Genomic DNA, 25,591 nt, shown 5'->3' on the forward strand with positions numbered 1-25,591 from the left:
ATATAACTAAATTAAAAGTAATCCACCACAATTGCAGTGGAAATGCAAGACTATGCTTTAAAAAGACAAAAATAGTGTCCACTACAGAAACTCTTACCATAGACACTTTGTGCTGTGTTACAGTCTTGCTATTTTTACCTTAGAACAGTAATTGTTTACCTTGTTTCATCCATTTCTATTGTCTCCACTGATTACTGGAATCACATTTCTAGGGTAAACAAGGTGAAAAAAAGTCTCTTTCCCACTGTCCCATTTTCTGTCAAGAAGGTTTGAAGCAAAGTAGGCCTCCCAATAAGTTTTCTAATCCAGATAAGTAGGGCTAAGATATCTGACAGCTGTTTCACGCTCTTCATCATCATCTGAAACAATCAGTACGCATTAGAGAGTACTTTTCCCTTTACAAAGGTGATAATTAGATAACAAGCTGAGATTAAAGTAATTACAGTTAGACAGCTGGCAAGGCAGCACAGTCATGTTGAAATATTGTTGATACTTCAGCATCTGGTTCTAATAACAGCACAGGCTAAAAGATTTTACATTAATTACAGCACATAATTTAATATAAACATATTTAATTACAATTGATGAGCGATAAACTGTTCAAGAATGACTTAACCCCTTACACATGTCAAAATGATTGGAACTTCATATATATCTTTCCACTTTAGGCACAAGCTGCAGTCAGTATGAAAGGTTAGGAATCTCCATTTTTAAGAAAAGATTCTACCTGGCAAGGTGAATTATTGATATGTTATTTAAATCTCATTCAAAAACTTGTTAAAATTGATAGCATACTACAGCATTCAGGACCAGCTCCAGTAAGACATTTAGGCAGAATTGCAGCTAAGCCCAAAATTGCCATCTCAGAAATTCCATTGCAGTTGCCACCCAACCCTGAGGCACCTACAGCTCCCTGCAAAGTTTTCCCAAGGATGCTCTCAATTACCCTGATCTTATCAAAGCCAGGCAACACAGAGCCAAGGCTTCCTCCTAAACCAGTTGGGATCTGGATGCAAGAGCCTGCTCCAAAGGTGCAAGGGACAGCAGATGCATTTTAAACACTTACAGATAAGATGCCAAACAGACCTAGGGGTGTAGCTGGGAACCCCTCAAAGGTACAGACCCTAAACGTTAACTTTCTTTTACTTCTCTCTGACCCCATCAGAATTGTAATTTCTTGTATTAAAGGTTGTAGCAACGTTGCTACAGCTTGAAAAATTACAGTGGTGTCAAAGAATGGTAGAAATGAGACAAGCTAATGCCTCTGAAAGAAGGGAGAGAATGAAGCCTGATTTTCTGGGAACACATCCTACTCACTAATAGTGTAAGGATCCCAGTACTTACGTTCTCTCCACACATTACTCCTTTTCAGCCCAGCCTCTTTCTCAAGCCAGGACCATGTTCACCAGACCTTGGACCAGGAGCCTGGCCCTACCTTCCTTGCAAACAGAGAACACCACAAGGCTACCTGCAAGGCTGGCCACGTGTCCTCTTGCAGCCCCAAGGCTCCATTCCTATCTCCTATCACAGTCTGGCCACACACGTATAAAATAAATTATTGCCTTTGGGCTCCTGCCTGACACTCCCCTGAGTCAGCAAACTCTCCATGCTGTAATTACATCTCTGTTTGCAGGAATATTTTCATGTTTACATCTGACAAAACCAAAGTTTTGTGTCTGACCAGCACTTAACTTATTAAAAAATATCTTCTGACATCTAAAGCTTTTTCAGGTGAAATGATACAAAAAGGTGAGAGAGGCTGGGTACGTTGTCATCCTGAAGATGGCACATGATACAAATATGAGAAGTGGGCACTGATCACGATGGAGAACCCATTACTGTACTTAACCCCTTATAACCAGAATATTAACATTGGCTTCCCTGAAGAAATAAAGTCAAAGATGAAATTAAGATAGCCTTAAATGATAGCATATGCCCTCTGCTATAATTTGGCTGAGTATCTTTTCACATTTTCTCCCCTCCTGTCACACACACATGCTTTCTGGTATCTTAAGAAAGGTGCAGAAAAAAACAGACCTAAAGCTAAGGTGCAGACAAGCATAATTCTCTTTCCCAGACCAAGCATCATTACAATTATACAGAAAACACAGGATACTTCTGAAGCACACCTTACCCAGCGCTGACCCTTGGTACCTTTAGTGCACAGCCTACATGGTGTTTGAACAGTTCAGTTAGCACAGTATGTCCATCCAGCTGTAGGATTTCTGGCAAGGCTACATCTTATGAGCCTGTTCCCCAAGTCCTACCAGTTTCCTGCTCAAAATAAGGCAGGATTTTAGCATATCACATTATTATGGAAAAAAAAAAAAAGACAAAAAAAAAGCATTAAACATTAAACTTGAGGGCATGCCAGGGAGGACTGTAGTCCCATAATTATAATAATCATATGTCCCTTACAGGGACCAGGTCAGCAAAGAGAATGAACACTTCTTGGAAACTGATGAGCACTGCCAATTTTTATTTAAACATTTATATGCAAAACTACTTCTTTCTTATAAATAGTCTCAGATAAAGGCATTGGATTTCTTCAAAATAATCAATGTTCATCTCTTTGCTCCAACCTTCTTTAGCAACGTATAATATATTCCACTTCCCTGGGTAATGACATATAGAAAAAATGAAACATTTCTCTGTGCTGTGGAGCAAACAGCTCCCATTGCTGGGATGCTCAAAATAACAAGCCCTTTGGAACCATTAGCCTAAAAACTGAGTAGGCTGCAATAAAATTAATTCAGGAGAAATCATGAAGAACTTAATTTTCTACATGCTTCTTTCCTTGTTTTCTAATCATTCATTTTAAATTTCTGGACAAATGAGTCATTCCACAGATACAGCCAAATGAAGTACAGTAAGTGCTACCTACTTGAAATCCTGTAGTTAAAGAATCATTATTCACTTATTTTCCATTTTATTTACTCCTATAAATGTAACTAACAGCCTCTTAACAATTTTAATCTGTCCAACAGATTTTTCCCAAGATAAACATTGTTTTTCTGTTTCAATCAAAATCTCTGCATCTACCCTCAATTTCTTGTCATTATATGAATTTCTATATTGTGTTATATCTGGAAGGCCAAAACCACTTAATTATTCGCTTGGACTCACAGCTTCTCCAACTGGCTACTTATTCTTCTGAGCTAAAATCAACCAAAACCAAAGCCAAATTCCACTCATGACATGCAGGTGAGGCCTAAACAAATTCTTCTGCCATTACCACCGGTGTCCTCAGTGCGCTTAGGGAAACAGAATATGTGTTGTTGGGTTGGTACACAGCAAGGACTTGGCTTCACTACCCTGTGCAAATGCACCAGCCATTTCCCCAAATGCTGATAATTTGTACATAGCTTGTACAGCTAGTTTCTGTCAGCAAGACCGCAGAAAGAAAGGTTGTATCTTTCGCTTGAAGTGACTACTGCAGAATATACAGTTAGTTTCCTCAGATTTTCTGTTTATCTCAGAAAAATGATGTAACCTCACTATTCTACATGTCCCCTGAAACAAGTAGAAGCTTGTTGAAGCTCTTATATTGGGCTGAAAGAGAGAAAGTGTAGGAAAACTCATGTTATTCCACTTGCCCATTGCCTCTCATCACTTAGAACCATGGCAGCCTTACCCCAAAACTCAGGACAAAACAAAGAGGCTGAAATACAGAGCTATGTTACTGCAAACCTAGGCTTGAGAAGGGAGATGGACAGTAAGCAGGGCACGAGGAGGAAGGAGAGATGATGGGGAGGGAAGGGAAGATGACACCTTCCCATCTTTCAACCCTGGTGGCTATTCTCTTAAGCAACAAACCACAGGTTACCTTTTCAGAAGAGGTTCAGTTCAAGAGAACCTCAAGGTTCAAGAGAACCCCAAGGTCAAAAAAGGTAGCTAAAAATCCACTTGCAGCTCAAGCTGACCACGTCATCTCACATCAGTCACTGACCTCACCAGTAGTGTCAGGGCAGGGTAGGAGGCGGCAGGCATCCGCACTGTACTTGTCATTGTGCTGGGCGGTCACTGAGGGGCTTCAGCAGGCTTGGCTTTCTGAACACAAACGTATACAAAGAAACGGCATGCACTCTGGTATTTCATTGTGGACTATCACACTATCACTTAAGACCCAAGTTTCTTGATTTAACTCTTCTTCTCCTCTACCCAGTCCCACTGCAGAGGGCAGTAAGCAAGTGGCTGTGCGGCGCTTTGTCACCTACCAGGGTTAACCCACAGCAATACGAAAACCAGCATTGCTCCACGGCCAATTCGCAAATTTATCTCACCTTTGTTTCCTATATTCTGAGTAAACACTGGCTGGCTTGTCTGCACTGTGGGCTGTATGCCACTGATACCTTTTTAATAATACCTAAACTACTCTGGATGCTTCTGTATGAGTTATGAATGTAGTAAAAGATCCACCCTTGACTATGATCATTCAAGTGCTTGCGGCAATACTTCAGCCAGATCTAGCATATGAAACAATGAACTCCACACAAAACATTTTGCTGTGTCTCTTTCTGGGTTATTTTTAAAGCAAATTATTTAATAGACCCTGCTTAGACTGTGGCCACACAGACAGCTGAGCTGGCACAAGGCAATTCTTGCACTGGCAGGCACAGCAGGGGGAAAAAGCCAAAAAGTGAAAAGAGGAAAGAACCCCTTACACTGCAGCCACTACAGAAATTATAACAGGGTTGTCACACCACCAAAATACCATTTCATGGTACACTGGCATGGCAGCAAAGCAACCTGGACAGTTTCTCTAAACGCCTGTTCCCATGTATGCAGAGCTGGTAGCCCTTAAAGTGCTGCCAATACAGCTGTCTGTGGGGTAACAGTACAAACCCGCTGCTAAAAATGATTCACATTAAGAAGGAAATGACAAGAGTTTTTTGGAACGGGGATTATTCTAGTTTATAGGTGGTGGCAGCATTGTTTGCCACACAACTGCTAGTCAAGATCAACAAAGCAGCAGCAAGAGCAAAGAAGGGAGCCTCTATCACCTCAGAGCTCAGACAAGAGCCTCAGCACTTCACAGACAGACCCATTCAGTCTGCCTGTGGATTCAACTCACCGTTCTAGCATTCTTCAGATCCTACCAGTGAAGTATAACCTAACACAGAAGTGCAAGACAGATGTACAATATAACTTTGAAATCAACCATGTAAACAAATATACAAACTAATCCCTGTGGAGACACACACATACCTGATCAGGTAATGGTTGATTATAAAATCAAAGTAGCAGTAATTGACAACATGGTTTGCATGCCCACGTTGATCATTATCCCTCCATCTCGTTTGTATTTTTGTAAAGTAAGCACAGGGAGTATGTCGTCAATAAAATCCGCGGTCCCCAGTTTCACAGAGTAGCTAGATAACAGATGTTTCTGTGCATTCGTCCCAGAAATCATGATGTAAATCACATCAACATAATGCTATATTAAAATAAAATTAAAAAAAAAAAAGAAAGATGTACTACCCTGGGCATCACACTGTTGGTAATTTATGGAGATATAATCATAGGCCTCAGCTACATAAATGATAAATATTTGTTGATGAAAATCCGTTATATACAGAAACAAGGTGTAGGAACACATTTCTATAATTATAAAAAGCAACAAACCTGTCTTCTCACACTTCAGTCTTTTGCTGCTGTCAGAACAATCTGAACCCAAGAACACTCACTGTCAGATGGTTTTAGGTTCACACCTCTAACACGGCGGCTCCCATGCTAAGGATTTTTGCATCCCTCTCTTCTTCCCACTCCCCCATACACGCCACCTGCACACTGGCACTGTTCATCCCCACTCTCGTTCTGGTTGAGGAGGGACAATGTTTGTTTTGCCACCCATCGCATCTCATATTGCATGTGGGATAACAACTCATATAATGCACAAAATATAAATATATAAGCAGAAACAAGAAGGCCAAAGATTCAGCCTTATATTTCCTCTTCCGTATTCGGACTTTGTTTTCCTAATCTCCTTGTGCCTTTCTAATCTATTTTACTTCATGTCCTTCACCTACTGCTGTCTTCCATTCACCTTCTTGATTACAGAGTAGAGGCATACAATGCAAACCAGTGTCCCATTTTCCTTTTCAGCCTCCAATCAAAACAGACAACCTCAGCCAAACAAAGAAAAAAAAAATAAAACCTGAAAACCACATCTGCTCCACAAAGCACTCCAGATGCAATGCCTACTGGCCATGCTGCAATTGTTCTGTGCGACTGCTCATGCCTCTTTAGAGCTGACATGCTTCAGGGCAGAAATTCCTTTGTCTGGCACATTTACCTTTTGTGAAGCGCACAGTACACTTTGAGGTGAGCACAGGGCACTCAGTTTTGATGTGGGTTCAAAAAAAAATAAAAAATAACGCCATACAAACCAGGTCATCAATAGAGATGAAAACTAAAGACCAGGCTCTGACCAATGAATTTGAAAGCTTCTTCACTGGAGAGATTTCAGATAGACAATGACTTTATATTCACCAAATCCAACACAACTGAGGGACAAGAGGTGACTTCTAACATCAGGAGGGGGAGAGGTGATACAAAAATCTTTATCCAAATGTCCCCAGATTTTGAAGTTCAACTCTAGATCAGCACCTTGCAATCCACGGTATCTCCAGTGCATGTGGTTTCTTCATCAGGAAGTTTTTGTGTTGTTTTTTGTTTGTTTGTTTGTTAATCTTTCTTTTTTCTCTCTCTTTTTTTCTCTTCACAGAATACACAAGTAATCAAGTTCATCTACAAGGACAGAAATTTCATTTTATTATTTACCATTTAAAATAGATTTGGACTCCAGGTGGGATGTTAAGAGAGGCAATATTTAAAAATTAGCATATTTACCATAACCATTTTAAAGCAATTTACATCCATCATTTCTTCTTACAGGTTACATATACACTAATGTCCACCCATGTGGACACATCACAGTACTAAAGAAAAGCTGCATGCGTCTGAAGAGTAGTAGGCAGTTTTGACAGACATGCTGCAAGGGCAATGGGACTACTTAATAAAAAGTAGCCGAAAAGACTTGAGCTGATAGAAGCTGTTGGACTGTAGCACTGCACGCTAGCACAGTTTGATCTTTTCCTTCCATTAGAGGAAAAAACTGTTATGCAGCGCTCAAAGTGACTAGAAATAGAGCCTGAGAAACAGATCCATGGCTCTGGTTTTTGCCTTTGCTGAGAAAATTATGTTCCACTTTTTAAAAAAGAAAACCAGCAAGAAAACAGAAGTTTCAGGAAGCTGCAAACATACATTTACTTAGATAAATTTATTCACAAGCTGAAATAGTGCGTTTAAAAAATGTTTTCTTTATCTAATTTAATGAAAAAGTATTCATCTTTTTGATAGGTGATAATTAACCATTATTCTGTCATAAACAGAAAAGAAAGATGTACCTATGCAGCATTTAACTGAGTATTGTGTTAATCACACTGCAATGACTCAAAACACAAAACCAAAGCAGTGAAGTTTCTTATATGAAGTGTTTCTTTCGCCAAGGAAAAGAGCCTGAACATCTCTGAAACTTAACTCATGATCACATAAATGAACATTCAATTCAGTTTTACCAAATCCATTCTGAATTACTCTTGAAGACAAATAAAAGTTGAGCAGTTGTCACTTACACTGTCAATTACACTTTCTGTAATTTACACTGATATCGAATATTAAGGTTTAAAAACTTCCCTGCATCCACAATTTTAAGAAGTTAGGTTCAATCCCCCAAATATCTCATGCTTTAAGTTAAATGTTTAGCAGCCACATATTTATCTATCTTAGTAACTGACAGAGAGGCGGGCAGACTTGGAGCTCTGTAGGGCTGATACGTTGCCATTAGAATGGGGAGAAACAGCAAAGAGTAAGAGTAAAAGAGTAAAAACAAGCACTTTCTCCAAAGTGCTCAGGAGGGTGCCAGAGCACAGGCTAGCTAACATGCCTTCCCAATAGTAAAAGTGTTCAACTGGGCTTCTCAGAAATCAGTAACTACACATTAACCATGATATGCACTACTTTCTTCAAAGTAGCAGCCAAGGCTTCCCACTGATCAGCTAAGTCCAGGGGTAAGGTTCACCAACCAAGTAAAACATTTTACATATAGCATTTGTATTTAAATATAGTTAACGTAGAAAATGTATGGGTTCAGATATACTATTTTAAGTAGTGTGAAGAAAAATAAAGTTTAGGCATAAAGACATTCCAGGTCCTCAATTGAATGCCTTTAAATTAAAATGGTTTTAGAAATACATTTCCCACTTTTCACTAAGTACATGAATACCATGGACTTTCATAATGGAAGAGAGGTTGTGAAGGACTTAAATACCATAAGTTAATGTCTTTGAGTGGGTACATTGGCATGGCTGATCCTACGGAAAGCTATGAATTACTTTACAAGCTTTCAAGAGCCCCATAATAGCTCCAACTCAGTAGTCATATGATTAATATAACAAATCCAGCACTAGATTTTATTTCCATCCTACTTACAGAAAATATACAAGCCAATCTGACCCAGTTCAGTCTCGCTTGAAACCTCCAGAGAATTATGAATACATCTATAACATGAGAAAACTCATTTAAAAACAGATTAACATGCAAATCTGGTTTGAGTTATTCAATTTACAGCTTTTATATTTTTCCCCAAAAGTTGAGCAACACGTAGACTGTGTTTACAGAAACGGGACTGCATATCTGAAGTGCTACATGTTGGAAACAACTACTGTAACATTTTCCATTTTCTTCAAATGAACAATATATGAAAGTCAGACAAAAATCATGGCAGATGGATTTTTCCCTGAAGGTAAAGCCTCATTAAATAAAAGAAACAAAGGAAAAAGGAATTTGTACTAAAGACCTCATTCCAGAAGTAGGAAGAGGTAGTTCGGCCTATGTGGACACAACTCTATTGTTCAGCATCTTCAAATGCAGATTGTTGTCCAGTCAGATGCCATTAAAGGTAGTAGAAGGGCACTGCACTGGGCAGGAAGTATTCGTTCAGCTGATATGTGCAATACAAATGAATACAAAGTCCAAAAAAGTGGAAAAGGTGACTCAAAAAGAATCCAAAAAGATTATCTCCATTAGTCTGTATAAGACTCAATCTTTATAAGACCCAGTCTATATGAGACACTGAACAAGTTATACTAAGGGTTTTAACAGAAAAGTCAAAGAAAATAGGAAACTATCAACTATAACAGTGTGAACTTTCAGAAATAATTCCCCCCTCCCCCCCAATGTCTAACTGCAAAATGTCTATTTTTACACAAAAACAAAAACTGAAAAAACAAACAAACTTGTAACTTTTCTTCCCCAGTTTGTTACTTACTACTCCTATCACTCTTACTATACCTTTAGTCCTGAAGCTGGGTTGGGACACTAAAATAACCAAACCTGAGCTCTGCTTGCACACTACATACTTGATAAGTGAAACTGCAGAGACTGACAAGAACCCAGAAATCAGGACTGGTGAACCTGACACCAGAATCACAAAACTGATGCCCGTGCCCATCCAACATTCTTTTTGGAAAAGGAAGCCTTCCTTACCCCTTCAAGAACATGGTTGATGATATGACCCTGGATTACCTGAACTGTAACCACATCGTGTTGGAAGACAGTCCCCCACGTCATGAAAACATTAGAACAAGGACCAGGAAAAACAAAGATGCAACAGAGCTCTACATCAGCTGTGCACAGCATAAGGCTTGCATGAGGTTTGCACAGGACAGCCAGCTAAGCTGAATCAGGGAAGGGCAAGGAAAAAATACTGAAGAGTTCAGAGCCACCACTCAGGTTCCTTTGATTGAAGGTGCACACACGGTTTGCTAATCCAGTCCACAGAGACTGAGATATGAAGTGTTAGTCTTGATTTAGGATGCCTATGCTCTTAGATATCATTCCTCATGGATGTTACTGCCATCTCCAGTTGGCTAGAGGATACTAAAAATGAGGTGTTACAAGTAATTAGGATTGCACTTGCATCGTACAGAAGCCAAAATTTAGTATATGAAGGACAAGCAGTGAAAGAGGTACCTAGAACTTACCTGGTTATTTAAAGAATATAAGGTGGCTACATGAAAACTGGATCAAATCCCATTGTTTATCTCCATCCCAAGCTGTGCAACACACCAAAGACTGAAGACATGAAGTGACATTTACTGGAAGTACATTCAAACACAATTTCAAACTCTTTGTATCTTATTTTTGTACGTTAATTTTTAACTATAAATTCTGAAATCATTACATTGAGCCCTGCTGGTAACACAGAGTAAAGGTATATTTAAAATCTCTTTGGTGCTGAGATAAAAGTGGTAAATTTAGGATGCAATGCCTTCATAGAGACAGTGGAGTAGAGGAAAGGCAATGGAGCATTCAGAGTGACCTAAACCTCGAGACTAAGCTTTGGGAGCCTCCCAGCTGCAGAGCACAGCTTGGCAGTCTGCAGAGGATTGGAGAAGAGGGCTGCAATGCAAGCTGCCAGGCAAAACAATGAACTTCCAGCAGCCCACAGGAGCTGCATCCCCGCTACAGGGGCAAAGGGAATCACTGAGCAATTCCCAGGGTACTAAAGCCTTGTGTCAGCCAACACTGCATGGTTCTGACAGATCAAAGTGGTCCAAAAATCAGAAACTGAGCCTCCAAAAATGAGCAATGCCACCAAAATGTTGACAGTTTTGATAAATGCCACTGCAGACATGCAAATCAAAATAGATCTGGATTACGTGTTTTGTTGGATTTAAGTGTATTTAGTGGAAACAGAACTGTGAAATTAAGACCAATTAAGAGCAAAGGTGATTTACAAAGATACCCCTGCCAATGGCCAGCATGTGTTTTTCTCAAGTCTTTGTTTATCTTGTTAGCTTTATACTTTTCCAAAATGATAATATCTACACTAAAATATGGATTACCTCAATAGACTTAAGACACACTCAACTTATCTGCTAGAAGAATCAAAGATCTGGTACCTACATTAATCTAATGAAATGAGTTCCAATTTAAGACTGAAATTCTTTATCTTTTTTGAAATATACAATGACAAAATGGAATGTCCTATTAATATTAAAGGACAGTAACTAGTAAAAGTCAGATAGTCCAAAGTTAAATAGAATGATCTGCTGTCCCTAAGCACTGATACACATATTCATAGTAACATCTAAAAAACCTATCTGTTCTAACCTCAACAGAGCAGTACAGTTGCTAATTGAACATGGAGAATGGGTTTGTTCCATCAGATGTGCTCGTTTCTCCTAAGAACACCCTATGGAATATCACATGTACTAAATATAGCTGTCAACATTAAAAGCATGCAACTTGAAAGTACTATTAAAGAGCTAAGTGTACTTCACTTGGAATTATAAAGCCAAAACCCTCTTTAAACATGTTATTAGAGACAATTCACATTAATGCAAAAATCATCATTCTTCATTTATTTTACAAGACATGTCTAAGCTATTCCCAGGCTCAAGAGTTCCTCAATCTTTCCTAGGTTTACTGGTAATTACTTAAATGAATCAATACTGTTTCAAGTAGGACAAAAATAGAGATTTTACTGTAGCAAATGAATATATTAGTTTCCCATCCCAAACAAACTGCTTCCAGGTAAAGCTTCAAAATAAGAAGTGATGCAACATGTACAAGTGTTCACCAATATGTTGTTCTATTTCATTTGCTACTGCAGTGTCTAGGTGCTATAATTTATTTTTTTTACCTTGAATAAATTACCTGTGTAATCATAACAGGTTTTTAGTAAGGAACACTGTAAGACTCCTAGGAAAGCCTCTGTGCAGTAGAGAGGCTACTTGCCTTCCCTCCTGTAAATACACACTAGATTTGTAGGAGGAAAAAAAAAAAAAAAAAAGCAAAATGGAAGTATGAATGTATCTAGAAGTAACTAGGCCTGAGGAACAGCTCACTAAAATCACAAGCATTGTTCATACATCATGCGCAGTTACTGTATATCTGCTTCCTTTCACTAGCCTCTTGCTTCCATCTCTACAATTCCATCCAAATTAACAGCACCCCACAGATCCTGTTCAAGAGCAAATTTAACGTGAGTAGCGGATACTTTGGTCTCTGTCAGAGCTCTCAGTAGCACTGATGGAAGCTCAATTCACTGAGGGATACTGGAATTAAGCACCACTACTAGAAGTAATAACATAAAATACTTTGGGCAAAACATTTTCGTTTAACATGACCCCTACCGTGTACCTCTGTTAGTCTGCTTGCTTGTAAAACATGCAAAATTCATTTCAAAGACACATGATTTTAAGCAACATGGTACTAAGCACAGCAAGCAAGTCATGCATCTTCCTTAAATTTCTCCTCCTTCTAGTTTGCATGAGTTTATACAATTTTAGCTATTTAATTTCTACCCTAAAGAATGCATTGAGATCACTCTTATTTTAAAAACACCTCAACTTAAACACAAGATGGGATTCAAAGAAATACAAAAAAGAAAATACCCCAAAACACAAACCAACAACAAAACAACACGCCTTCCAAGAATAACATCCAGTCTTCCCTTAACTAACAGAATTGCTACTCAAATCCTACAGCAAAATTAACCCAGGTATAAAACAGCAGAAAGACTGTGGAAAATAGTCTATGAATTTAAGCACAGGTTTTGTAACCCCGAGGGGTTTTGCTTCCAACAAACAAAATAAATAAATGGCTTGATCACCTATTACATATTTGCAAACAAGAATTTTTTGGAAAGAAGAAAAAAGTTCTCTTTGCAATAAATGGGTCATCTTAAATCACTAACAAAAAACCACAGACCGGTAATGTCTCTTCTACAATTTAGAATACTCCTTGGTAGGGCACTAATGAAAAAACAACTAATTATTACACTTTACCATAGTAACTGAAACGTTCATGTTATTAATGTCAGCATGGTCTAAAAAGGAAAACATACCTATAGCAAAATAGTAAACTTATGAAAGCAAATCCCCCCACCCAGATAAAGCCTACCTAATATTCATGTTAAACTTTGATCTTGTTCTTCCAACCAAGGCTGATCCAAGCAAGAAAAAAAAAAAATCACTGCAGAGGAAAGAACAAGACCTACAAAAGCATAAACTATTATCCAGAAAAGATTTCTCCCTTGTTTACTCTGTAAACCACACATTATTAGAGCCAAATCCCACAGGCTTTGTTTTTGTCAAGTTTCCCACTGACTTCAGAAGCCATTTTGCCTAGTTCTTCCTCAGTCGGGAGAGACAAATCCAATCTTTCCCTGACACACAGCAGAACCCTCTTATGTAGCTCATCATCTCTTTATTATTGTTTGCTGTCATAGAGTGGCGACTTCTGTATGGTTACGGTTTTCCCATTACAAGCATGCGATGAGGAATAGTCGAACTCTGATTAGATATTACAAAACCTTCTCGGAGGGCTTTCTGAACTGCAGCCAGCGGGATTCCCTGCAACACTAAGGGCCAGCCTTGCTCCCACCACAGTCTGTGGGAGTTGTGCCAAGGATGTAAGTGGCATTATGACGGGTCTCCAGCAGCAGATATTACCCATCACACTCCAGACTTGATTAAAGACTTCCCCACCTGCAAATATATAATAAATAAAGGGCTTAATTGCGTAATTAATTATAAGGGCTTTTAATCCGCAATAGACAGCACCATAGGTTTTAGGTAGCCCACACAGACCAAACAATTCATTAGATCAATATTTGCTTGACATCAGTTTACAGCAAGATTGCAGGGGGACTCTCTTTCTTCAAGAATCAGAGAGGACAACAGGAAGCAATAAAATAAAGTGAAATCAAAAGAACACCACCACAATCCAGACCTACAGACAGAAATAATTTCACACTGCGTACACATGCTTCCAACAAAGGTTTTCTCAAAAATATATGCATAATGGGCAGTGATTTTTGAATAGTAAGTAAAGTACTGCCAGTAGACTTTTCCTTTTCCAAGGCACCAGGCAGAGATGTAGCAGTGTACACAAGTGGGGTGTAAAGTCAATGGGATTACATTTTCCTAATTATTTTCTGCTTGAGGTTTACATCACATACACAAAATGAGATCAGCCGGGACTTGCCTCTCTAACAAATCACTCAGACTTAAACATTGCTCAGATAAACAAAAGGGGGGGCAAGGCTGAGAAAAGGCAGAGGAGTGCTTCTTCAATCACAGTTGCAAGGAACAAAAACCTGGAGGGGGAAAAAAGCTGTTGGACCGCCACCAAATCTCCCCCCACTAGAGACAAGAGCCCATCTGCTGAGCTCTGCAACTTAGCTTTAACTACCATTCAGCTCGCGTCTCTGCAGAGATCAATCTACAGAGCTGGCAGATGGACCCCTGCTTCCCTGAGTCGCTGTGTTATTTGTTTAATAAATTTAATTAATATCCATACTGCATTGGATTGCTCCCAGAAAGGGGGCTGCAGCTCTCTCTTTCCCCGATAGCAACATGATGAGTGATTTCCCAGAAAAGACCAGATAACAGTACCCCCAGGCCATTGAAAAATTAAAAGTGCCATGTGCTTACATTACTTTGCATGTATTAATTTTTGCAGTGCACTAATTTGTTCTCAAAGCCTATTTTAACTTCACGAAAGTATGGGATTATCAAAAAGTCATAACTCATTTTGGTTTATATCAGTTACAAAATTAGTTGGAAAGAAAAAAACATCAAATCTAATTGGATTTCAAAATATTTTATCTATTTGCAAGAAAGAAACAAATTGTTAATGAGGGTGTCTCCTCAGGCAATATATATTGTCACAGTTTCTGCCAACAAGTTACAGGCATTCAGGGTCATGTTGGACATGCTATACTTTAATGCTTGAGAACATACTTATTTTAACCAATAAAGACATATTCAGCCCACATAAAACAAATTTTAAAAGCGTGAAGGATAAAGGAAAACAAAACTACTAGCAATTTTTTACAGTGAAAAACATAATGAAACAACACATGCTAAGATATTCCAGTAGAAAGCGGAAACATAAAACATGCACAAGTGCTGAGAACAAAAATATTATTTGTCTTCAATATCAGCATCTCATACTTGCTTCATTTAAAAAGTTTCATTTTTCATCTTAAAAATTACATTGAGGCATAAGTAAAAGAATGATTTCAGTCAAGCCTATTTAGCTCCTACAGTTGTGCTAAATGGACACACTTCTGTTTGGGCCCCCATTTCCTTGTTAATTCACCTTATATTCGGAATATTTCACACTTGAGATTATTAGCTCAACTCCAGCAGCAGGTGTCCTAGAGGATAGTGCAGGCTTGCCAATGTTATCTTCGGCATCTAACCGGACTCCTTTTTCCAGAAGTAGCTGTGGCAGGAAAGGTTAAGCACACTTAAGTATTTCCCTCTGCCTCTGGGAAGGGTGAGAGGCACCCATCCCTGAGGTCAGCCAGCACAGCTGCTCCTGGGACCAAAGCTCAAGCCCAATTCACCTGGAGTCAGCTTTATTTACTCAGACAGTTTAAACATGAGGCCTTGGCTAACTTAGGTGACCATGAATGAAGAAAACAAAAAAAAGAGACAATTCTGCAGACAAGTCTGAAGAGGTATATAGCTGCTTTCAGTTAACTGCCCTTCAGTTAACTCTCCTCGCTGCTCGTCTATCTGTACACATTAACCTTTCCCACCGCTGCTGCCATTTTCATAGTGGATGTCTAACCTTACCTTCAGAAGGCAAAATAGTAAAAATACCACTGACCATGGGTATTCTACCACCAGAGACAGCAGTGATATGAGTCAGGAAAATAAGGGTTAGCACACTTCAGTGGTGTCTAAAACCCAATTACCTTCTAGTTAGAGAATGAAGTTCACTTGTTGATAGAGGACGGGGGAAGGCAGCCCTGCACGGAAACGGGAACAAGTGAAAAGACCTACACAAAGCAATCAAACACCCCTCTGTGTATTCTGGCTGCATGCTTTCTAGCTGCAGCTCCTGGAGTAGCAGAACAGGACCAGCCCCAGGACACAGAGCCTGGCGGCGTCCCCAGCCACGAAAGTGGGAGTTGCAGCAAAGCGAGGTACCCAAGAACTAGAGCTGCCACATGGATCACTCTTTGGAATTTGCTGCCTTCCAGATCTCAAGTATTGCTAAACACATCACTCACTGGAGAGGTGGTTTCAAAGAGGTGTTCAGTGCAAAAGGAACAAACTTGTATGGCTCAAGAAAGGTTGGCACATGCATCAACAGTTTTTATTTTTGATTTTTATTTTTGCAAGTCTGGGGCATTATGGTGTTTTCTGAAAGAAATTAAGACTTGTCCTTCCCCACCCCCCTTAATATTATGTTGGAACAATCATCATGTACTATGGGATCTAAATAGTTTTATCAAATGTATTATTGCTTACTATTCACCTTGAGAAAGATGCCTAAAACAATAACCTTTTCTGTTGTACCTCTAACTTTCTAAAATATTTCTGAAGTCAAATGACAAGCCAAAAATGACTGGCTACCAAATATACCCATAGTAGTTTTTATTCACTAGTCTTATGGTGATTTTCACACAAGTATGACTTACTATTCCTGTCCTGTGAGCAGGGAAGTTGAGATGTAAAGAAAGGGACAGAAACTTGCCACTGTCACCACACAAGATCAGCAGCACACCCAAGAGCAGAGCCCTCATTCACTGCCTCTTGTCCTGAAACTCTTCCTTGGCAGGGTCTAGAAAGACCAGACTGCTTAGATGGACTTTTGAATATAATGAACATCAAGAATAACGTAGGATTTTTTTTTATATATTTTTTTTAAACAGGATTAGCACTTCAGAGTGTTGGAAAGAAGAAAGTACTGTTGAAGCAGTGATCGACATAGTATATCCCATTAATTCCAAGAGCTTCAAAATCAGGTACTTTGCATATACAGCATTACATCCCTCAAAGTAACTGTGCCACTCTTAAATTGAGCAGATTCGATAACCCAAGAAATGTAAATCCTGCCTATAACCCCAGAACAGCCATTGCCCAGTGTTGGTCAAAATTCCAAACTATTAAAAATGCCCCTCAGCCATGACAGTGAAAGCCTACGGGGTGTGAGCACACTTCATCCTTTGTACAGAAGACATCACCGATTTCTCTGCCAGGAAATTATGGGAGGCCGCAGACCCTGTCTATTAAGAGCAAGATGCAATGGACTCGCCATTTCCCATAGGCTATGAATGCCTTGTAACTTGCGACTTGACGTAGAGGAGAAGTTTCTAGCTCTGTTTTTCACTGCCTTGGCAACCTCATTTCCTTACTATGATTCAGTTTTGTTTGCCAAAGGGAGGCAGGTCATTCGTTGTCTCATCATACTGAGCTGCCTCAATATGATTAAGTTCTTTTTTTTTAAGCCTCATTTCTTCCTCCATAACATTTTTGTAAATTGCTATTTATCATCCTCTAAACCTGAAATGAAAAATGTCTTGAGTGACTCCTATATTTCATTTCCCAAAATAAAATGAAAATAAGATTTAGAACACTGCAGGGAAAAGAAGGGGGAAGAAAACTTTCTATTTGATGGAAAATTCTCATTGTGAACAAATGACTTTTCTTTGTAAGGGGATTTAAGGATTTTTGGAGGAGGTAGCTTACATTTTTTGGTTTGTCAACTTCTCCCTGATAACTATAACAACATCAGTTTAAGGATCTACTTAAAAAAAAGTCAGAAGTTCCAGGCATCAAGTTTATACTCAGACATCTGAAAAGGAAATTAAATTTTAATGCAACATAAACTTTAAGATCAATATTGTCTAAATGAGATTCATGCAGTTATATTCATGACAAGCAGATTTCTTGGACCAAAAATCTGTCTGCATTCATAGCAGTACTAATTTTCTGCAATATACCACATACTTGTAATGGTATATGAGTTAATCAGACTACAGCTGCCTAAATTTATTTTCAAGTTCTCAATGATATGTTATTAATTGGAAGACTAATTCACCTGACAGCCATTAAGAGACACAATAACATTATTCATATTCCCCTGTGAAGTTATATGCATGCAAAATATTGAAGAAAGCACAGAAAAGCAGTCATCTATATAACAGATATATTGTAAAACCCACACAAGCTACACTTATAAGACATTAAGCCTAAATCTCTCTTTAACAAATTTACATCTGACCTTTTTTCTCCCCCCAACATATATTCAATGTGTTTTTACATTCAGGAATGTGTAGTCCTTTCCAGGTAGGATTTAAATTTTGCAGATCTCAAAACGCTAAGAAACAGGAAAAGGAAGGGTTGCTATTAAAAAAAAAAAAAAGACCAAATGCTGGAAAATTAAAAGAAATGTAGGGAAGGGGACTTCTTCATGCAGTGAAAACATGGAAGCGATAATTCCACCTTATAACTTATGTCAATATATTCTGCTTTTTTCTCGTATGGAAATTTTGCCTTCTGTGAGCTGTGTGGACTAATAATGAGGTGAAGAAATTTTCAGAAATATTACTTTCTTCAAATGCAATGGAGAGAGAAAAAGTTCTTTGTAAAAGTAAATGAATAACACATCCTTCCCTTGCCCCCCCCCAAAAAAAAATCAATTACAGATAGAATTGATAACGCAGCTTCCAGAACCATGAAAAAAGCCTATTCTTTCAATATACTCATGATTTCTTTTTCTTTTCTTTTTTTTTTTTTTTGGTGTGTGTGTGTGTCTGTGTGCCTGTGTCTGTGTGCTCTTTGGCTTTTTATTTATTTTTTTAAAACAATTTTCATGTAAAAAGACGATTTAAAATTAACTGTGATCCAATTCATCTGTTACTGGAAAAATTGCAGTTTAATGATTAACTTCACTCAGGTATTGAAACACTATCCCTGCTTAGCGGTTAATTAAATGATCGTATACACTAAAACAAAGCTGTGATATTCCCCTATATGTTACTCCGTGGACGTAATCAGTACAAAAGATCGTAAGAGGAGCAATCACAAAGGCTCCAGGTCATTGTGCACTTAAACAGAGGCAGGCAGAAATCTGGGGGTTAGACTGGGAGAAGTAAGGGAGAGAAAATGCAACACTTCAGAACACGACCCAGTCCCCCTTTCTTTTCCTCTCATTTCATTCTGAGCAGATCCCTTGGAAAGTTTGTTAGAGCTGTCTCACCTTATTCAGCTGATGCTACCAACTGCTAGAGAAACACAGGATCCTACCATTAACGTCTCTGAGTACCTTTTCTTTAGTTTCCATTTCAGACAACACTGCTAGACCAGGGACATTTTCCACAGGCTCACATAATACTGCTAATCTAAGGTCAACCACCAATTCAAACAAAACAGCTAATGGCAGAATTTACCATGAAAAGGAAGCTCTGTCTGTCCTTAGGGCAGGGAGGTAGAACCGACATGAAAGGTAAGTAAAATGGCAGCTCAAGAGAGCAAGTGGAGCTTCAAGCTAATCTCTCATCACATTATCAAAAGTAGAAAATTAATTTCTTTACATTAAAAGATAAAAGAGACATTTTAATACCCAGACAGGACAATTACAATATAACTGAAAAACAACAATATGCTTTGACAATATGACAAATATATACATTGACTGCTACAAAAATATCAGCTAGTTCTTCTTCAGTATTTAAGTGTCAAATGGACTTTTCAGAGATGGAAAATCACTGAGAAATGGACAAAATTCCTAACTGTGGAGTTCCAGAGTCCAGCTGCTTAATTCTGCCAAACACAAATGCAAACTAGCTGAAACCAAAGGTCTTAGGACGATGAAGAGTCTTTTAAATTTGGACATGCTCAAACAATGAGGCATCTAAGGCTGACTTATAACTCATTCACTTAGAGCTCTGCTAAGCAGCAGTGGACACTTACTTACACATTTGGAAGGGAACATAATGTTAGTGTAAGTGCCTTTACCATAAAACAAGTGTGAGGAAAGGAGCTGGTAAGGACAATATTACTTTTCCCAGACATTATTGACCCCATTTGGTTTTTGATTTTTTTTTTTGACTCTGGGATTCACTCCAGATTAAAGTTACTAATACAGGGAAGAAAGAAAAAGTGAGAAAGAAAAGAAAAGTCAATCCCGTGTTCCAAAAGCTCCACACAGAGGCTGTAACTAGAAGTGGATAATGGGGAGCTCCTGCAATAGTCAGTGACAGTTTCTAGAACTGATAACAATGAAAACTCTGACTGAGGTCTAGTGAGTGGACATTACACCACCTGGGAGGTGAATCATTGTTTACAGAACTCAAATGTCCTTAATAAGGATAAGCATATGGTAATAATGCAATCTGACAGGCTGACATTCCCTGTTACTGACTTTTGAGGTCACTCAGAGCCTTTTTATATAACTGCTTTTTCTCCATAGCCCTACTAATGTATTGAGTACTAAACCACTACCATAAACAGATTTCTACTACTACTGTACCTAAATTATCTCAATCGCTCTAAGCAAACAAAAACTAGTAGAAACTTCAGAAAGCAGATGCTCTGAGAAAAAACTTTGTGTGAAAGTATGCTAGTTTACAACTTTGGGGAAGACAAGGTAATATCATAAAGTTGCCACTGCCCAATTAGGATGCAAGATTTCCAATTTCTGTTCCCATCACACTTACAGCCAGAAGTAAACAGATAACATTAATGATAAATGTGGTTGTCTAATATTATTTTCATTAATCCATTTACAATTATTCTAACAGTTCCACTTCTAGAATGCCTCAAGTTAAACATATAAGGTAGAAAACGTAGTCAACATGACAATCAAAACAGTGCTCCACATTTTGAACATGAACATGACATCTGAAAACAACTTCAATGGCAGTGCAATTCAGACACTTGGAAATCAGAATGCTCTACAGCTAAACCTAAGTTTTATGAAAGTATGTAAAAGAAAAATTGTGAGCTGTAGCTGTCTGGATCCAGCTGTAGGTGTAGTAAGCCACTGATACTGAAAGCTTGAAAGTAAAATGCACATACCTCAATGAGTCAGTCATTCAAGGAATGGAATGGAGGAACCATCCCTCTTATGTGTATGTGTTTGGAATGCGTATTATACAGATGGGAGAGAATGTAAAAAGAAGCTCTAAAATGCCACCACAGCAAAAACTTGTTTTGGAAGTTTTGTTCAAGTAACCTACCCCACAATATATGGGATGAGTTAACACTACACAGAAAATTTAATGCTAATGTATAAGATTTTCAGTCTGGAACATTTCAAGTTCCTACTTAACTTGGATGATTTCTGAAGTCAGTGGAAAGTGAGGATATGTATGCATTCTGCATACATTTAAGAACTTGGAGAAAAGCCTCATAAAGCCACCAATACACTTGCTATTAAATACTGAAAAACAGTATTTTTGTAAGAATAAAAGACACTAAGCATCAGTTTATTGCATCACTTTTTTTGTTTGTTTTTTAAATGCCAACATTTCTTGCAAGGACTCCTCCTTTTTTATTCAGTTATTTAGTACAGCTCAAACAAGAAATACAGCAGAAGTAGCAGCACTGCCAAAGAACATGGAAGTTGCCCATCACATATTATTACAGACTACAAGTCAACGTGTCTCAACTCAGACTCTGCTGTAGTCAAACATGCTCAGCTCTCCCTTCACCCCATTTCCAGACTCACTACATAAGTAGGGATTGCATCAATAGGAGAAGCTTGTTTTATCCCATTGGGTAAAAACTGAATGCACGGCAACTGTTTTTATGATTCAGAAACATCCATCTGCTCAGAAGGAACTAAGACAGCTCCAACATTTTGTGTGAGCCTTCAAAATGCCAACAAGTGAGACCCTTCAACCACACTATGAACTGATATACCTTCTAAAAGAGTAAGATCCATTACCAAGCTCTTTGGCAAATTACCATCTTTCTAGTCTGAATTTCTTTTCTTTTGGACAATATTATTTTATGAAGCTGTGGAGGCTGGATGCTAGATGGACTCTACAGCATTCCTGTGGGATTTTTGGCCAAACAGTAACCTGAAACTCAATCTGCCAACAAAGTTAAAAACAAACAAACAAACAACAATAAGAGAATAAATATTTCTGCAACATAAATATAATACAAGTTCAGTGCTATTTGTTAAGTGACAGCACTGAGTAAACTGTTTCATATTGCTCAAAATTAATTTCATACTGAATAGTCCAACTAAATTTTTCACGTCAAAAACTAATCTTTGCAAAAGACACTATCTGATTTATACCACCTTACTAAAAGTTAAAGTGGGAAAAAAAATCCCTGAAACATAAGATTTCCCATTTAAAATACTTATCCATCATCACTGGGTAACCATTAAGTACTTTATTTGGAAAGAACAAAGTAGGCAGATACCTTCTAAATATTGGATGAAAAGCAAACAGTGGATTCCACAGAGGCACTGCTCTGAGCAGAGCATTATGCTGGGACAAGGCAGCGAAATTAGCTTAAAACCACTCTTACTCCCAACTGTCACTGTTTTGTGCCCCCACCACCCTGTCCCATGTGCCATCATCTCTGCTCCAGCTCCGAAGAGCTTGATTCCAGTGAAACACCTGGTAGTTTTATGCAATGCTAGCCTCATGGCTAAATAGATCTTGTGCATATTTGATAAGGTTACTAGTATCAGCAAACAGTATCTCCCCAGTCCTGTACAAACAGCCACAAAATGGCTAGCCCACAAACCTTCTTAAATTCGGCCTGACTTTGTAGCCTGATGTTTTACAAGGAACTTAGCTGTTTGTGGAAGTGCCATAAATAACAGAGTGCATTTACTCCTCTGCTCTTTTCTCATTAAACCAGAGCAGTCTCTTGATTTTTCTTGGTAGGTTTCTCCACTTCCATCCAACTGACTCTTCCTTCCTCCAAGTCCCACCCTCCTGACTGCACTTGGACACCAAACACAGGAGCACAGGTCCTACTGTACTGTATAAGTCAAACCAGAAAAAGTACCACAATGCATATCTCCAATAGGTAAATCAGGCAGAGAAATCCTGAAGTCCCTGAAAAAGATAGCATAGGGTCAGGCCCGCATTTTGCCATCACAGACCTGGCCATTCTTGAAACTATGTCTGTTCGAATACATTTTTTTTCCTCTCTAGAACTATTCTCTTAGATTTTGGATAGAAGAATTCAGAATTAGCTTGGAAGTATACTAATAATTAAATAACCAAATTTCATTTAAAGAGCAGGTCAAAATGTCTTTATTGCACTTTTATGTCCCTGAGAAATGCAAAATGAACAGGTCTTCAGCTTCTTTAGAAAATGCTACAGAAACGTGGTATTTCTAAATTAAAACTTTTCTAGCAGTCTCACAGAAGTTAACTTTATGTCCAAGCATAGGATAAGATTTCCACATTCATAAGAAACAGCTTACAGGATAATCCAGACTTTGCCAAGGCTCTTCCACATTATAAACACTGCAAGTATATGACACATGCTCTAGAACCTGCAGGAGCTGCTTACTGGTAGAACTGAATATATTCATTATAAAGATCAATTACCTTAAGTGAAAGAAAGCTTTTCTTCTTGTAATTAACTGCCACTTCTGCACTTTCTGGAATGCATCCTTACTCATCCTTACTTAAGAACTGGGGATCCCAGATATGCCTAGGACCCTGAACTTAGGCATCCTTTTGGTCCACAGTTGTCAAAGTAGCAGCAAACCTTTAAACACTGCCTAAGTCACTCATTCTGCAAGGAAGAGAAGAGCGATGCTTCCACGCATGATCTGGGAACCAATTGGCTTTTGCAGTGTGTCTGCTGATAAATCGCCACCTCTCTCTGAAGAGCAAAGACTGCTTGCTGGCTTGTGAAGTTTATTTTTAACTGATAGTTAACTTTAACTTACAGTTATATTTTAATTTATAGTTATTTAAAATTTAATTACAGTCATGTCACTCAAAGCTTTGTATGGGCTTTCGTTTTTAATGGTAGACATAAATCAGTAAAATAAATTAAGTGCCACTAACTGCTACATAGTTATACGGCAAATTAATGAAATCACTCAGGGATATGCATGAATATAGGCACAAACAATACTCAATCCAACAAGTGGGGCAACTGCACTATCAAACTTGTCGTGCAGCCATGAGGGAAGCTACTGGGAACACCTTGAAAGACGGCGACCTGCTTATTTGAGGTAGCTGCATACACCCAAGCCTCAGGTGTTAACCCATGTCTTAGCAACAATGCTGCACTTGCTGAGGCACTTTTCTCCTAGTTTTCCAGTTTTATGCTCTCTCTTTTTTATACAGTCTTTTGATAAATTAACAATCATCCTCTTTGTACCTAGTGGACAGATGCACCTCTTGTGCAGCCTTGAAGAATACCATACTTCAAGGCTGTGTTTTGGAAACAGCACGTTACTGTCTGAGGCCTTTTGGAGGGTTTTTGCTGCAGCTTATTCCCCTTTTGCGGCTGCTTTTCACAATCCAAGTGCATGCAAAACAACCCATCCTAACAGGCATTCAGCTCACTCTACAGTGTTCCTATTTACATGCTAAGACAGCCAAGCTATCTTACATCTTGAAGCCACACTGGAAGCAGCAGGACACAGACTGTGATTCTAGAAGCAAAACTTTCCTCCACATCTCCACTGATCCAATTCATAAGTTTTGTGAAACTATCCTGAATTTCAGGAGTAATATACTGCTGGAGATGCTGGTTTCCAAATAAAATGTAAGGCAGTCATTCTGTCCCCTTATTGTGACCATGGGTCTCTTTTCTGAAGACTGGGCATATTAACCCTGATGTCCTAGCCCAATCTTGAAATGGATATTGCAGCTAATTTCTGGCTATGTAAATAGCCTATCCATTTACAGTTGATCTGTTTTTTTGTTTTGTTGCCGTTGTTGGTTGGTTGGCTTTTTGCTTCCTGTCCTAAAATGTTATGTAGTCCTACTGCTCACTGTTAAACAGCTTCTGAGTTTCACCACTGAGGTGCTATGTGTCAAGGGTGGATGAAGTGATCCTTTTATATCAATTAGCAATTACTGTAAAGTGCTTTGGGGTGAAATGCCACAAAGGATTAGAACTTCAAGGGAAGAATAAGCAGCAGGAGCACATGAACTCATAAATGGCATAGATCCTATTTTATGTAAATTGCCCTAGTAATAAAGAATGAGCAAAAGGTCAGATAAATACAGAAAATGACATATAAGCAGAGTAGTCTCTAAATAGAATATTTTTTCCAGTTTTCTCAGGCACTAGCACGTCTCTAGACCAATAGCTCCCTCATCTGAGCATCTATAATATTCAGTAATACAATATTCTTGTGTTTTGTCATCCTGTGAGCTGATTTCATTCCAGGCTAACAGCCTGAGCATGTAAAATCCGTCACAGGAGGATATGAATCTTCCCCAAATTTGGTAACAAAAGAAAACCTCGAACAAACATCTCTCTTCTCTTACCAAGAGATGCACACATGCTCCCCACATACCTAGTCCCAGGAAGATCACTACTCTTGAAACACTTTTACATAGGATTAATGAATCTAGACAGGATAAAGAAAATCTAAGCTACTCAAAGGCTGGAACACACCAATAAAGTAACAAACATTCATAGCTGAGCAGCCTTGCAATCTGAGAAATTGCAGCTTCATTCTAAAGAAAACACACTTTCCTTTTTTGCATTTTCATACCATAATAAACAATCTTGCATTAGCTTTGAGAGATACGTTACAGTGTTTTCTC

Source organism: Cygnus olor, chromosome 5 (genome assembly GCF_009769625.2).
Source record: "Cygnus olor isolate bCygOlo1 chromosome 5, bCygOlo1.pri.v2, whole genome shotgun sequence".
NCBI lineage: Eukaryota > Metazoa > Chordata > Aves > Anseriformes > Anatidae > Cygnus > Cygnus olor.